Raw genomic sequence first — 17,624 nt, forward strand, 5'->3', positions numbered from 1 at the left:
CATGCACTTGATTCCCGAGACTGAGAAAAGAGAGTCACCCTCACAGATGTGGGTGGGGATCATCTAATCTGTGAAGGGCCCAAATAGAACAAAAATGCAGAAGAAGAGCAAATTCTCTTGCTTTCTCCTTTGGAGCTGGGACATCCGGCTCTCCAGGCTTTGGACATCAGAGCTCCTGGACTTTATTTATTTTTTAAATTTTTTGGTAATAACTTTTTTGAGCTATAATTCACATAGCATACAATTCACTCATTTAAAGTGTACAAATCAGTGGTTTCTAGTATATTCACAGACTTGTGCAACTTTACCACAGTCAATTTTAGAATATCTTCATCCCTGCGGAAAGAATCCCTGTACCCTTTAGCTACCTTCCACTTAACGTCCCCTCTTTCCTTCTCCCAGCCCTAAGCAAACACTCATCTACTTTCTGTCTCTTTAAATAGGCCTCTTATGGACACTGGGGCTCCTGGACTTCAGATGGAATCACACCGCAGGCTTTTCTCTTCTCCAGCTCGCACCTGGCATCTTGTGGGATTTCCCGCTTCCATGATGATGGAGCCCGTTTCCATCATGCCTCCCCTCTAACATACCATGGATCTCCTATTGCTTGTTTCCCTGGGGACCCCTGCCTACTATACATACTTATCTATTTTGCCTGAGGTACCAGAGTTGGTTTTGCTACTTGGAATCCTCAAATCCCAACTAATTTGGACTTTCATCTCTGCTCTACCACTTAATAGCCATAGGACTCAATAGCAGTAACTTAACCAGTCAGACCTGTAAGTCCTTCACCAGCAAAATAAGCATGATAATGAAAAAATGCAAAAATGTTGGGAAGATTAAATAAGATAAAACATATAAGTGGAGTATCCATCACTGTGTCTCAGGAGGGAATCCCTAGCTCAATAAATCGGAGGCTTCATTACTATTATTTAGAATGAGCACCATGATTTAGGCTAGATTTCATATTGAATATTAATAGAAATAGCTGGCTGTACTTTCTATCAGAATTTCCAGAGAGGGGAGACTACAAGATCTCCTGGCATAAATTCTAGGAATTCCAACTTTTCTTCCTATAAGCTAGATCTTACAACCCTCGGCTATGACCTGATTCTCAGGAAGAACAAAGCCATTAGTCACTCTTACCGCTCAGTCAAAATCCTGAATATATTTGAGTACATGGGAAAAAATCTTTGCCCTACCACATACCTTGCCAGGTCTTCTAAAACTTCCCTTGTCGGCATTGTTGTTGCGTGGGTCTCCAGATCAAGCGTCTTATACTCTTGAGTATGAGGTGTTAAAACTGTGTCTGTAAGCACCTTGGATGGGAAGGTGCTGATATGTTTCAGATTGTCAGGGTTTATTAACAAGATGATCCAGTTGTTAGAATTGCTTCTACACAATCCCTGTTACTTTTCTCCTTAGTACTGTTCCAGGGTTATTTCCAGCAGTGCCTTCTTTTCCATTAAAAAAAGAGAGAGAGAGACCCCCAAACAACAACAATGAATTATTTTCTCACAGTTTGGGGGGCCAGAAGTCCAAGATCAAGATGTCTGCAAGTTCGGTTTCTCCTGAGGCTTCTCTGCTTGGTTGATGATAGCTGTCTTCTTACTATGTCCTCACGTCACCTCTCCATCTGTGTGTCCATACCCTAATCTCCTACTCAGCAGTCAGATTAGATTAGGGACCACCCCAATGACCCCATTTTAACCTAATTACTTCTTTAAAGAACCTATCTCTGAATACAGTCACATTCTGAGGTATTGGACTTAGGGTTTCAACATATGGATTTTGAGGGAACACAATTCAGCCCAAAACAGATGACCAGAAATTCTTTGCCACTTCTATCCCCAGGCAGGGTCTGTGTCTCTTCCAATGAATCTAGGGGTCTCTGTGGCTGCTTCAATGATTGAATATGGCAGAAGTGATGTTGTGCTGGTCTCCAGGTACAGAGTTTAGACTGACAACTTCTTTTCCCTCAGAGTGCTCTCTGGGAACCCTGAGCCATCTTGAATTAGACCAACCATCCTGAGACCATTGTGCAGCAGATGCCATATGTAGACACTCCAGCCAACCGTCTCCCCTGCCCCTGACCTCCTAGCTATCCTTGCCAAGATGCTAAATGCCTAACCTCCTAGATATCCCTGCCAGGATCCTCCAGACCAGCCCATCTACCATCTGAATAGCTGAATATCACCAGTCACCTAGGCCAGCACTTAGGGGAGCAAAAGAATCATCCAGTTGGAAGTTGCCCAAATTCATGACCCATAAAATCATGAGATAAAGTAAGATATTGTTTTAAGTTGCTAAATTATTGTTTCCATGCAGCAACAGATAACCAAACCAAAAGTTCAAGGAAGAAATCATAATGGATTAGAAAATATTTATAACTGAATGAGTAGGAAAATACTAAATACTAAAACTTAGGAGATGCAGCTAAAGCAGAACTTAGAAGTACATTTATAGCTTTAAGTATTTATATTGGGGGGAAAAGGCTAAAAATGAATGAACTAAGTATGCATCTTAATATACAAGAGAAATAACAGCAAAATAGACTAACTTGGGCTCCAAGCCTGCAGATTAGATCTTCAAGTCTGCGGGACTCATGAAATTGCAAAATGTTGTGTACATGTGAGAAAGGGATCTCAACAAATTTACAACATTTCTGTGTGCTGGTGGGTTATTCTGACTTGTCTATTTAATTTTGTTAGTTTCTACAGCCACTGTGCCTGTGGCTACAGAGGTAACTGTTGCTTCTTGTATGTGTGTCTGTGTTCGCACTGTTACTCATTTTTCTTCCCTGCTAAAAGGTGGTAATTCTCTCAATCTAATCATAAAAGTCATGCAGGCAGTCCATGGGGCTGCTCATTTTGCTTAGGTCTGTGCCCCTAGGATGGGTTCTTTAACCTGGCCGACTCTTGGCCACCATTTTTACCTGTGTACCTAGAGGGCCCTAATGACACACCCATGCCTCACTCGTCCTCAATGCCCATCCACTGTTGGCTACAGGACTTTGGCTATCATTCTGACATTGATCCACCTGCACAGGCTTCCATTCAGGAAATCCATTCCTTTACTTCCTGTCATGCCCCGAACACATCCATCAGTTCCCTCCCTCAGCACGACCCTCTGTCTCACGTGTGCCGACAGGAAGGAGTCTAAAGGCAGTAGAAGGACAGGGACTCAGATTGGCCAGAGTTTGAATTATGGCTTTACCCTTTCTTTTCCTTCGAGATTTTATTTATTTATTTGAGAGAGAGAGCAAACATGAGTGGGGTGGGGGCAGGAAGAAAGGGACAAGCAGACTCCCCATTTAGCAGGGAGCATGACACGGGGCTTGATCCCAGGACCCTGAGATCACGACCTGAGCAGAAGGCAGACCCTTAACCGACGGAGCCCCCCAGGCGCCCCTGGCTTTTCCTCTTACTGGTAGTCACCTTGAGCACATAATCATACCTAGTTCCAGTTCCGTTCCTTTGCTATTACAAAGATGAAAGGGAACCGTTCCCCAAAAAGTTAAGAATAGAGTTAGCATATTATCCAGAAATTTCACTCTTCGGTCATACTCAAGAGAAATGAAAATGTGTGTCCATAGAGACACTTGTGCACGAGTGTTCACAACAGCATTATTCACAAGGGCCCAAAGTAGAAACAACCCAAATACCTATCAACAGATGAATGGATCAATAAATTGTGATATATGCATGCAAAGGAACATCATGTAATTGTAAAGGGGAATGAAGTACTCTGGTATGAATGAACCCTGAAAATATTATGCGAAGTGAAAGAAGCCAGTCACAAAAGACCACATTATTGTATGTTTCCATTCATATGAAATGTCCAGAAGAGGCAATTATATGGAGACAGAAAGTAGGTTAGTGGTTGCTTAGGACGGGGATTGGATGGATAATGAGATGACAGCCCATGGGAGTGGGGTTTCCTTTTGAGGTGATGAAAATATTCTAAGAAAGAAGCCAGACACAAAAGGTCACAGATGGTATGATTCCCTTCATTTGAAATGTCTGGAAGAGGCAAATCCATAGAGACAGAAAGCAGATCCATGGTTAAGGGAGGAAGGAAGAAGAGAATGGAGACTTACCGGTTGATGAGTAAGGAGTATTTGTCCAGGGTGATGGAAAGGACTTGAAACTGGAGAGAGTTGGTGGCCACACCACATTATGGATGTACTAAATGCCACTGAATTGTTCACTCTAAAATGGCTTATGTTATGTGAATTTCACCCCAGTTTAAACAAAAGATGGAAGGAATCAGTGGCACGTGGAAAGTGTGCAAGGACTATTAACTGCTGTATTCTTCCCATCGTCCTTACCACCCTGTCACCGAATTCCTGCTTGCCCCATTCCTAGCAGACCCGTTGCTGGGCCTGGGTGGGCTGTGCTCAACTTTTAGAGGCGTCACAACATTTTACATCACACAGGTTAAAGTGCACCCACTTCCTATCTTCAATATTTTTTTTAATGTAAAATAATTTGAGGGGCACCTGGGTAGCTCAGTGGGTTAAGTGTCCGACTCTTGATTTCAACTCATGTCATGGTCTCAGGGCTGTGAGATTGAGCCCCATGTCAGGCTCTGCACTGAGTGTGGAGTCTGCTTAAGATTCTCTCTCTCTCTCCCTCTCCCTCTGCACCCCCTCCCCCTGCTCATGCATCTCTTAAAAATAAATACATAAAATAATTTGAGAACATTTAGAAAAAATAACTCTGCTTTCAAAATTAGCTTGCTACAAATAGCTAGTTGAATCTATTGTGCATACTTGAGAATTCTGCATTCTGGTGGATTGAGAAAAACCAGGCTGACAAATTGTTTTCAAACGTAGGGGAATTTGTATGTATTCAAATTTCAACAATTAGGGTGTTGAGATCGTGTTACAGTTTGGAGACATTTGATGAGACAATTTTGTTTTCGTGATTTTCCTTTTTCATCCAGGACTTCAAACGTTTTCACGACCACTCCCAAGGCTGTAGGCTGAAAGCATTAACCCATGATGCCTAGTGAACGAATGGGTCCTAGAGCAAGTGCCCTTTTGGTTTCTATTTCGTTATTTGCAAATTCCTTTATGTAGCAAACTCCTAAATTTTCTTCTGCAGTTGTTTTTCTCTGTCGATATCATATTAGTCTCCAATAGAGGATTCTTCTCCTGCCTCTAATTCATGAGAAACAGATATCTAATCCCCAAATATATGACATTCATTGGCCTACTTGTGTACCCACTGCCTGCATTATTCTGGGCTCAAGGGATAATCATGTGGTTACAATGAAGGAATAGATCTGTCTGCACCCAGTAAGCTAATGGGGAATTTGAGACATATAAGGCATGTGTCACATGCCCAAATAAATACAGTACTTAGTATAAAATGAAGAAGCACAACATACACAAATGAGAATTCAGAAAATGAGTGTTCGGGGAAGGCTACCTTGGAGGTGGCCACCTTTGTCATTAATTTGAAAGGACAGACAGGATTTCAATAGTGGAGAAGAGAGACCAGAGCAGGAGTTCAGGGGCAGGAAAGAGTATGAGTAAGTGGAGTGCCCTGGTTTCCTATTGCTGCTATAATAACATACTAACACCTAGTGGGTTAAAATGACATACATCTTTTTTTTTTTTTTTTTTTTTTTTTTTAGAGTTCTGGAGGTTAAAATTCTGACATGGGTGTCACCTGGCCAAACTCAGGTCTTGGCAGGACTCCCTGTTCCATCTGAGAGCTCTAGGGAGAACTCCATTTCCTCACTGTTTCCAGCTTCTAGAGGCCAACTGCATTCCTGGGTTCATGGCCCCTTGCTCCATCTCCAAAGCCAGCAATGGCGGGTTGAGTCTTTCCCACATTGCATCAATCTAACCCTGACTCTCCCAATTCCCTCTTCAGCATTTAAGGACCCTTGGGTTTACAGAGGTCCTACCTGTATAATCCAGGACATCTCCCCATTTCAAAATAAACTGATTAGCAACCTCAAACCCATCTGCTACTTAAATTCCTCTTTGCCCTATAATGGGACATGTTCACAGGTTCCTGGCATGAGGTTGTGGACATTTTTGGGTGGTCATTCTTCTGCCTTCTATAAGAGGGAAGCAGGAAGTGGCACGTTTGGTTGGATGTCCAATGCTGACTTGCCCCAAATAGTTACAACCTGCTGGTAAGGCAAAGCTGAGTTCACGGTTCACCACAGTAAGGGAGACCACCATCTTGACAGAGTCCAAGTAGTGTTTCCGATGCTTAAGGCAAAGTTGGGACATTTATAAGATTCCAGAAGTTAAGTGGATTTTTCAAAGTGTGAGGAAACTTAGCTGGGTTTAGGAAAATACCAGGACATCACGGTTTAGGATACCCCCCACTAGGATTAGTGTGGGCAGTAAGGTGAGGGTTTTGAGGCAGGACTCTCAAAAGAGTCTTGGAGAATAAACAAGTCCTGAGACTATCTATTGAAGAGTTGAATGGTTTGACGCTCATTTAGGTGGATTTTTCTGAGAAAATCCCTAAAGAGAAAGTAACTTGCACTTTCCCCTGCCAGGGCTTCTTAGAACGGGAAAGTCCTGAGCACAGCGGAATGGGAAAATCATGTTAGGGGGCGCAGCTGAATGCTGAAATCATGTTAATGCAGACAGGAGACTACGTGGGTGTTGACGGCTTCTGCTCCTGAAGGTAATCTGAGGCCCTGTCATAGAGGGCTTTAAATAATATTTAAAAGAATTTAAATTTTATTTGGATAAAAATTACATAACCAGAGTTTGTTTTGGGCAATGAACTTGACAGTAGATTGGAATGGAGGTAAGATCAAAGATCAAGAGGGCTATGAGGTGAATACCGAAGTAGTTCAGGGGAGAGGGAGTGAGGACTTCCACTAGAGAGATTCCAGCACTTACTACCCATGTGCTCCTTCATCCAGGAAATACCTGACTGAGTTTCATCTGTGTGGCAGGCAATGTTCTCCATGCTAACCTGGGGACCAGGGCAGGCAAGGACCTCTTTTTGTGCTGCTTACACAGAGCCCATGCGACACATACATGGGGGATGAGTAACTTCCTATCTCTGCTCAAAAGCCTTCTGAGTCTAAGTTTCTGACTGTTTTAGGTCACGGTCTCACCAGTCTCCAAGTTGAAGTCCTCTGCTTTAGTTTCCAGCAGCTGCTGTAACCAATTACTACAAACTTAACAGCTTAAATCAACATAAATTTACTACCTTACAGTTCTGGTGGTCAGAAGTCCCCAAATCCAGGTATCCACAGGGCTGCATTCCCACTGGAAGCTGTGGTGGGGAATCTGTTCCTTCGCCTTCTCCAGCTTCTCCAGGCCACTCGTGTTCCTTGGCCCGTCTCCCTCCTCCTTCTTCAATGGCATAGCATACCATCTTGGTCGCTCTCTGACCTCTGCTTCCATTGTGATACTTCCTTTTCTGAGTCAGACGCTCTTGGTTTCCTCTTATAAAGACCCTTGTGATTACATTTAGGGTCCACCCGGATAATCCAGGAGCCTCTCCCCATCTCAAGGTAATTAACATAATCACATATGCGAAGTCCCTTCTGCCATGTAAGGCAACATTCACAGCTTTGGGGGATTCAGCCTTGGACACCCTTGGCTTATTCCACCTATCACCCCTCCTTGCTCTTACTCCATCGGTTCCTCTTCTTTTCTATCCTCATTGAAAGTTTCCACTCTAGCCATGCTGGTTTTCTCACCATCCTGCCCTACACTCATCCTGGCTTCCGGAATTCTCTAATGTTCTAGCCCTTCTCCTGACTCTTCCAAGCTCTCAGAATTTTTAGGGCCTCGTGAAGCTCACCTTCTCTGGGAAGGCCCCCTTGAAGCTGGTAGCCCACCCCTTCCTCTTCCTCAGACCCCCACATCCATTATAACATGGACGGGATCCCGTTAGCTATTTTTTATGTCTTTGTCTTATCTCTTTGAGGGCAGAGACTGAGCCTCAGCCATTGTTCGTTGGATTAAATAAATTTGAGAGCAATGCATCATTTTTCCCAGAGAAGAGTGATGAGGAATTCATATAATGTCAGTAGCCAAACCAACAAACACATACAGTGTGGAAACCGAGAGCAACAGTCTGCTCCCCCGTTGCATGGAATGAGTGGGAATGAGATGCAGCATGCCAATGGGCTTGGATCAGCGTTCAACAAAGCCCTGGACGCTAAGGTGGGCTGCAGATCTCTGTTTGGCTGCCCTTAGGAACAGAGAACAGACCATCCCTCCAGGATCATCTGGGGGAAACCAAGTTTAAAATCAGGGAATGAACTCAACAGCCCTTTTGGTTTCCTTCTGCTCTGGGAAGCTAGTGCGAATCAGGTCCCGAGTGAGCATGATGGTACTCCTTTCATTCCCTGCTTCTTTCTTTTCCCAGCAGTGGTCTTTCAGGACCAGTTTTGAACTGCACAGCCAATCAGGAAAATAAGTTACTCAAAAGCACCTTGCTTGGCAGTATCTAGCTATACTTCCCAGAAACTAGATGCAGGAGTCAGTATAAAACCCTAGCTGCTGTAACATTCTCCAAATCTTGGTTTCTCAACAGAATAAAGATCTATTTTCCCTCATCCACAGTCTGATGGAGGCTGTACTGCTCATATGGGCTCTCCTCTGAGTGGCATAACTCAGACATCCAGGCTCCTCACATCTAGTGAAGCCACTATTTTCACACGTGACCTCCAGGGTCATGACAAAGAGGAGAGTGCATCCAAGTTCATGCCGGGAGTGTTTTGGCCAGGGCTCCTAGTAGCTCGCATTCCTTCTGCCCATTTTTCCATTGGCCAGCATCCTGTGAGATGGTCAATCTAACTGCCAGAGAGGCTGGAAAATGCATCCTCCTGTGTACCCAGCTAGAGGACAAGGGACCATGGACATCTTGTCTTGACCATCTCTCCTGTAGTATGTCTACACATATGGAGTATCACCTGTAGCCTCATCTGAATGTTTGATTAATACACTTTATCCTCATACTCACAGATGTCTGGCGTCTTAGAGACCAAACCTCCAGGTTACTGACTAATGATGTTATTATATGGACAGAGTCAGGTACTGCTTTTGCAACTCCTGACAACTTGCCCAGCCTGTGTGCACAATCGAGCAGAAATTTCTCATCCATAATAATGTTTGGGTTTAGGAGGAAGGTAACATGCATCCTAAAGTGATCCGTGATTGGGGCTTCGTTTTGACTTTCTTTTGTGATAGTCTGAGAAAGACCCAATTTCCAGATCATTTGACTTCATGAAAGATGAAACAAACGCAGGGCTTTTCTACCTTAAACCTTAGCCAGCATGTGTGGCCTCTCTTGCCTGTGGTCAGCAGGGAGGCTGCTTCCTCATAGCCGGGGCACCAGCTCTCCTCCCTGTGCCTGTCGTGGAGCCTGGGGGGCCCTGGCTGGGACAGCAAGGGGATCACCAAAGACGACCCCTGACTTGGTGTTCCAACCCGCTTCATTTCCCAACACTGGCGCCTCCGAATCAGGCTTCCACGCCTTCCAAAGCAGCTACGGCTTCCTTTCAGAGAAGTTCAATCCAAAGGCAAATGTCTTTGCTATGTCCCCCTGGAAGGAAGGAGGACCTTCTCTGGCAGGGTCCAGGAGAATTTTTTTTACCATATAAAGGGTAGTGTGATCGAAATACGCACTTGCCTTCAGTCACTAATTCCTTCGGAATTTTAAATTCTTTACTTCATCCCTCACATTGAGTGAGGGAATGTATGTGAAAATGCTTCTTAGCACAGAGCCTGACATGCAAAAAATGTGAATTGCTCTATTTATAAATGACCTTTCTGCCTGGCTCTGGTTTTCCTGGTAATCTTACTGATCGTGTTTCCCCCACTGACATGCAGATTCGTTTATCTTTCCCATCTCGGGTCCTTGTACCGAGAAAATGAGAGGCAGGCCTGTTCCCACTGACCAAGCAGTGTTTTCGATGGACCCGCTGAAGACCTTGGTCCCAGGGTCTGTTCTTGCTGCAAAATACTGCCGGCTCCCAGCTTCTTCTCCCATTGATGTCAGCCTGGCCCACCCCCAAATTCCAGTGACTAATTTTCCAACGCCTCCCACTTAGTCCTCCCTGAAATAATATTCTGAGGCCGTCTGAGTACAGGAGTCTTCTGGAATGTTCTTCAAATAAATCAATGAACACCACGAGAATGTATGAGTAAGAGAACGTATCACAACACAGGCAAGTGGACGCTCTTCTCGAGGGTGTGCTGTTCACACACCTGCTTCCCATGGCACAACATGCCTTTCTGTTGGGAAACAAAATGTTCTCTCTTCCACGCCTTGCTGTCCTAGCCCAGCAAGGATTCACCTATTGGGGAAGAAATAAAAGCCAAGATGTCTTTGAACTTAACTGTTTCATGTGTCTTCCCAACATTCTGGTTTGGAACATCTGTCTTTGCTTAAATGCACATCTATTTATATCAACAATCATTTACACCGAGTCTTTGGAGACTCACACAGATGTTGCATGATGTGGGTTTTTAATACAATTCACTTGGGAAAATGTGGAATTCATTTCTGCCCTGCTCCTTCCCCAGTGAAGTTAAGTACTAGAAACTTGCAAACCTTTTATTTCTGTGTACACAAAATACATTCTCTAAGCTTTTCATTACACGCGACTCAAGTTTCTATTGTGATGGATGGACTAATGAATCATTTTCACACTATGAGGATTGGAAGACCATACATCTGGGGAGGCCAACTTGCTTAGAAGACAGTAATGGGATTATTCACTCACAGAGAAGAGTGTCAAGTCTGGAAGCTGTACCCCCAGTGGTGTCTATCAAACCACCTCCTTGGCATGGAACACAGGGCTTGGGCCAATGGGAAGTTGGTGGGAAAAAGGGGGAAGAGGGGGTGTTACAGGGCACAGCGATGCTAAGGAATCACACCCTGGTGGAGAATTGCAGGAGAGACCCAGGGTGAGGCTACATTCCACCTGCACTTGAAAGTCATGCTCAGACAATGAGGTTTCTTGCACACAGCAGACTCTGGTCCCAAGCCCAGAAGGGCTCTGCTCCATTCACTGCAGGGCTCTGCTGGCTTCAGGTGGGAGGACTTCCTGCTTTCAGGGGCCCCAGGAGGTCTACGCTGACTTTCAGAGAAGCAGCGTCTCTAACAGAACCCTGATCTATTTTTCTCTGTTTGCTTCCTCTTCTTGACTTGTCTTTGCTTCCCCCATGTCCATCCCATACATCGGTGGCACACAAGATGTTTTATCCTATTCCACACTTTTGTCTTGTATTTGTGCCCAAAGAGAGTTCATATGGATGGATATAATGTGTGAAGCCATTCTGGGAAATGACATACGTAAGTCTATATACAGAGGGACCTCTTTTCTTGGAGGATAATTTCTACTGAATAAAGGAAAGTGAACCTGAGTAAGATGGGGAACACGATTTTGTAGAACGAGAGGGGAAGATGCGGCAATTGGACCATCATCTTGAAAATGAAACTTAAAATGATAAAAATAAGCATGGTGGCTTTTTACTATAAGTTTTAGGTTATCCTTGCTACGCCAGCCTCCACGGCACATTGAACAATTCCAGGAGCTTCTCAGCCACGCTGTTTCACTTCATGAAACCTTATATCCCAGGCAAGGTTTGAAGCTTCTCTTTGTCCTCGGTTCGCATTGTCTTTGCACAGTGTTCTCAGATGGTTTCAATACTTGTAAAAAAGACCAGGGCAGACACTGACCCCAGAGACTATGTGGACCCTGGAAGGGGTTGAGTGTCAGCTACTTCTCTAAATGGTCAGTTCATTAGAGAATATTTAAGAATTATGGTTACTTTGGCTTTGGTCTGCAATATTGTCATAATTCTAAGTTCACGAGGAATATTCTGATAAAAAAAAGACCCTCTTTGGACATGTATAGGTGTTCATTTATGAGCAAGGCACTTCATCTCCATTAATTCATTGCACCTCACAAATGACCCAATAATTTAAATGTGACAGATATATAGTTAAAGATGTACACCAGTTTTATAGAGGCAGAAATCAGAGAGTTGAGGTAACAGTGCCTAAAGTCACAAAACGGGGGGGAAGATGGAGCTAAGCCCCAGCCACCTGTGCCTGGTTTCAAAGCCTGTGGCCTTCACCTGTCTACACACTTCCTCCGAGGCAAGTGTCCTGAGTGGCCAGATAGCTAAAGGTCAAATCCACCCATGGACAGGAACCAGCCCTTGATGTTCCAAACCACCAAACCTCTCACCATGACTAGAAGGAACCAGCCTCCATTCAGTTGAAAGGTAAGGCCAGTGTGTGGGGCCTGGTTTTGGCCACACCTGAAATGGGACATGATTTGAATTCTATGTGCTTCCACCGAGCACCTTGGTGTGTACTTAAAAGCCACACAAACACATTTCCACAAGGAAGGACGTCCCCCAGATGATACAACCCTTCTTGGCAGCGCAGCGACTGTCTCCAGAGGTCATAGGTGTTTTGCTATCAGGTTTGAACGAGCTGACATCTTAAGGCACCGCAAGCACCTGGCTGCTATAGCTGTCTCCGGATGAACCTGCTAACAATATTAGGCAGCTTCTTCGTTGTTAACCAATGGATCAGGCACTCTGCAGCCCCATACCGAGGACGGTTTTTACCTGCTCTTACTGTGTTCGGTTAAAGACTCGGGCAAGACGTCAAACCTCCGTGTGTGTCGAGTGTACATCGGGGACTGGGAACATGCAGGTGGAGGAGGCAGGGGGGAAGGGGAGCTGAATCACGGGGCGTTGGTTAGGGGCCCCTGATTGGCTGCTGGGTTGGTTGCCCCGCCCACAGGGATTAATGCTGTGTGAGGTCACGGTTTGGACCAGATCTCCACGAGAAGCCGGACCCTTGCAGATGAGTGTTCAGGCAGGTGACCCTTTAGGCGAGCCCTAGGCCATCTCGTGCTGGCCAGGTCACCTTTCTGAGTTTCCTCACCTCCAACATGTAAAAAATAACAATGCCAGGCTTCTGGAGGTTTTGGAGAATCAGGCAAGATATATGTGAATAAAGTACGTGAGAGTGTGTTGTTAGCGTTTTAAAAAGCTGATTTCTAGGGACGGGCTGAAGGAGAGCGATTGGACTTGGAACAGAATGTGATTTTTTTTTTTTTTTAACTTAGAATCAGTGCTTCTTTAATGATAACATCATATTGCCGTGTTAGGAGGTACTTTTTTGGGAAGAAGACATCTGGGCATCCAAATCCAAAAGAAAATCAAGATCAATACATTCCTACCTGGAGCTTCGAGGAAACCAACCTTCCCTGAACTTGGCAACTGCTCTGAGAATTGAACTTCTGAGGATGTGCTGGAGTGTACCCTACATGACTCTCCTTTAATAAACAACCCTCTCCACCCTCATAGCTATCAGAAAGGTAATTCATATGATACGCTAAAGTTTGAGACACACCATCATCCCCCTGCAAACCCCTATTTAAATTCCAAGCCCTGTTAATCACTGGTGTAGGGTGTATATTTGGATGTGACGTATCTGCAATTAGCCTTAATTAAAACCACCCGTGTAGAGCATGCTGAAAGACCAGCATTTAAAAATAGGAGCTGAGTAATTAGGGTCATTAATAGGAGCTGATTATTTAGTTTATGATAGCGCAAAAATAAATATGGATCAGCAGTTTTCTCATTTCTAATGAAAACAGAGAGAGCAGAGCAAAGCTTCTTTGGAGAGAACCCCTGATTATACCTCCAGGAATGGCTAGGGCTTTTCATTTCCCTCCAAAGCCTTCCTGTGCAGGCTGCTGCAAGTCGATCCTGCCGCTGGTGAAGGTTACAGCAAAGCCCCCTGCCAGGGCCAAGCAAGGCAAGCCAGGCTGGGGCTGGAGTCAGCCTCTGAGACCTTTTGGCCGGCCGTGAACTTCACAATGGCAGGTGGCAGCCTCATTCGGGCAGAGGCTTCATGGGACTAATCCTTCGTCATCTGTGGTGCTGTGGTTACTCATGGGTATTTTTAAGGCCACCGTGAACCTATTGATAAAAGTCCCGGCTCGCTCACAGCCTATTACTAGCTGCCTTTTAAATCAACAGTTTATGTACACGATGCTGCCGTTGGAGATGTTCCCCATATTGTTTGGGTTTTTTTTGTCACTTACTGGTGGGCTTAAATAGCTTCCCACTTACGAAGACAATGGTAACTTTCAAAGCAGGTATGAGGCAATGAGATCGCCAACCTCTACCAGCCCAAGCTGACCTCAGGAGTTCAAAATTCACAGCTGGTGCCTGGGTGCGGCCGTGTGGGAAGGTGACAGGCTTAACTCAAGCAGGCACTAGGGGCTAATACGTACTGGCTGGTACCCCGCGGAAAAAAAGGAAAGACTTTTCTGGCCATGATCTTTTCCTCGGCTTGAGCTGGATTTTATTCACAAAAATCAAGAGTAAGTGTGTGTGCGGGTCTCGTAGGCAACTAACCATATTAGGGGGTAAGTTTCTATTCTTCCCCTTTATGATGGAAACAATTTTTAACTTTGTTCTGCAGGCTCCGAGTGTCGTTTTCAAGCAGTGAGTAGGGTTCATTGTGAGGTACCTCCTGGCATCTGGATTAGTTATGCGAGAAGCAGCCCTACCCACCAGGGTCTGAAGTCATATCTTGCCCGTCTAGAAATTCGGTGCCATGTTTTGGGTACTGCTGTTTATCCTTACTTCATAGTTTTACAGGTGGAGTCAGTCTTGTGCAAAATTTTCACTCTTGCTTATTTGGGAGGGAGTAGGGTAATGGAGTTTAAATATTTACACTCTGTTCACATTCAGTTGGCTTAGTTTCACAAAATGCTGTGTCTCTGTGTTTCTGATGTGTTTTTCAAGTTGATTAAATAGGGATTCATGTGCTTTGTAAAACAAGAAGCCATCCCTTCAAGAAGGATACGGCACCGTGTTCCTGAGCCTTGACGGTGCTGACATCAAGGGTGGGTTGGTCTCTCGCGGCTCTCGTGGTGAGGGGCGGTCCTGTGCACTGTAGGATGCCTAGCAGCACCCTTGCTTCGGCCCGAGAATGCTAGTAGCACCCCCTGCTCCCACTTAGGACAATCAGTGAAGTTGCCAGACATTGCCAAATGTCCCCTGGGGGTGGGGGCAAAACTGCCCTCGTCCAGAACGTCTGCTATAACATGATTTATCAGGGTGCGGAGAATTGATTCTGCCCTTCCCAATGTCTAAAATATCTTGAACAAATTTTGTTTTTTTGAGGCATTCAAGGAATTGCGGAACCTCAGGATTGTTAACCTCTTCAAGAAGACAGTCTCTTATTTTCTTAATCACATTTTTTGCCTTTTTTTTTCTTTGCGATTTACCTCCAAAATTTGTAAGATTTAGGGATTAAGTTGCACATTGACCATTATTGCAGTGTATACATTGGGTCTGTTTTCTACTTGACCCACCATAAAACTGTATAATTTCCACTAGCCTCTCAGCTCCTTTCTACAGTGACAGAATTTCTCATCACTCATAACTATTGGCCCTTTGTGGGGCTTCATGAGCGATCACTTTCTCCCAGCCATGGAAAAGAAACCGCCCACATTTACCGTGACAAAGTTTATCTTTGCAACTAGCTGCTTGATTTTCCCACTTGCCTTCTTGATCTCTCTCTCTCTCTTTTTTTTTTTAGATTTTTTTATTTATTTGTCTGAGAGAGAGTACAAGCAGGGGAATCAGAAGGCAGAGGGAGAGGCAGGCTCCCCGCTGCTGAGCAAGGAGCCTGACGCGAGACTAAATCCCAGGACCCTGGGATCACGACCAGGGACGAAGGCAGTGGCCCAACCGCCTGAGCCACCCCAGCGTCCCACCTTCTTGATCTCTTTAAAAAGGCTGTTCTCCAGCCTTTGTGGTGTGCCGAATTAAGGTGCTGTAAACTACACCCGCAGACACGTATGGTAGATTTCCTCAGCGTGTATTGAACATTTAAAATCACTCATGTGCCCTACAGAGTGACTCGAAGTCGATTCCAGTTACTTGCTGAGATAAACCCCATTTGCTGATGTGGAAAGACGATGATGACGCGCCAGTGAGTGAGAGATCACGTCGTCGAACGTGCTGTTTTTAAGATGACATGAAACGAAATGAAACGAAACGATGTTAGAGCATGTTTGTGTGGCCTTGGAGCGTGTTTGGCCGAGTGCATTCAGCACATGTTCAAAGTAGTTGCTTCTGGGGAGTCTGTACGGAGGGAAGTTTGGGGGGTGAAGGTAGAGGCAGAGGTACCATGGTTCTGACTTGATAAGCTTAATTTATATAGCTGTCATTATTTGAATCAGCAGAAACTTTAGAACTTAAGTGAAACTAAATTTCCCTTTCTGCTTCTCATTAGACCCATGGCACTTTGTGTTCTCACTTCTGAACTTTTCCCTCCCACTCGTGGCACGGTCTTTCGGTTTCGGTTTGAGTTGGGGTGCCCCATCTCACTTGCCTTGGGCCGGACGTCAGGGATACCAGCCCACACTGGGGTGTGCAGCCGTGCGTCCCCCGGGACGGCATTTTCTAGATGCCTCCCACATTCCTTCTGTGTGGCAGCAGGGGTGTTGGGCGCAGCAAGGCCTCCCCCCGCCCCCCACCTCCGCCCCCAGTCCCGCAGCCTCCTGAGCTGCAGAGAACAGGTGGATGGCAGGAGTGCTTGGGGAAGAAGGGCTCGAGCAAGTTGGGGACTTGAGTGCTGACGGAGAGAACAGGCTAACACTCACCACCGACTGGGCCTGAAAGCAGGCACTTTTTAAAAATGAATCAAGGTAAGGACAGGGAGATGGGGAGAGATGGTGGGAGCAGAGCAGCAAGCTGAATCCAAGGCTTGCCCCCATGATGGGGGTCTTGTATGTGTGTCCTGGGGCTGCCGATACAAACTGCTACAGACTGAGGGGCTCGAACAAGTTCTGAAGCCAGAGGCCTGAACTCAGAGCGTCGGAAGGGCTGTGCTCACTCTGATGCCTGTAGGACAAGACCCTTCCTTGCCTCTCCCAGCTGCAGTGGTTTCCACAGCCCTTGGTGTCCCTTGGCTTGCGGCTGCATCACCCGGGCTTCTGCCTCCGTCTGCCCCTGGCCTCCTCCCTGCGTCTCTGACTCCCGGACTCCTTTCCTTTCCTGGGAGGACACCAGGCACCCTGGATGAAGGGCCCACTCTAACCCAGCATGACCTTTCTTGATTTAACTAATTGTAACTGAAAAAAAAAAAAAAATCCCAGTAAGGTCAGAGTCTGGCGCACTGGCGGTGAGGACTTGAACATGTTCATCTGGGGGTGGGGCACAGCCCACAGCACAGTCCCCTGCAGGCTCTGCAGCCCCTGATGGCTGTCCCCACTGCCTCTTCCCAGCCGGCCTACATGTAGAGGTTGGCGGGGAGCTGAGTCTCTTTGCAGGTTGTCCGTCAGCCCCCAGTGCTGGCATTCACGTGCCCTTCCCTGGCACCCCTTTCAGGTGTCCGAGCCACCTTGCCCCACACCTTCCTCCTGTCCCACAAGCGGGGCCAAATCCACCCTCACCAGCTGTAAGCCTTGGGTCTACACTTGGCCTCTTGGAGTTTCTCCAAGAAAAACACGGGGACGTGGGTCTAGAAGGTGTTGAAGTTCTCTTTTGGAGCGAACCTTCCATGATTCCTGGATTCATAAAGGCTATTGAAGGTACAGCCTGCAACCTCCACAAATTATCTCTGGAAACA

This window comes from Eumetopias jubatus, unplaced genomic scaffold (genome assembly GCF_037043125.1).
Source record: "Eumetopias jubatus isolate StellerSeaLion01/CBP00866 unplaced genomic scaffold, mEumJub1_p1.0 scaffold_1, whole genome shotgun sequence".
Taxonomy (NCBI): domain Eukaryota; kingdom Metazoa; phylum Chordata; class Mammalia; order Carnivora; family Otariidae; genus Eumetopias; species Eumetopias jubatus.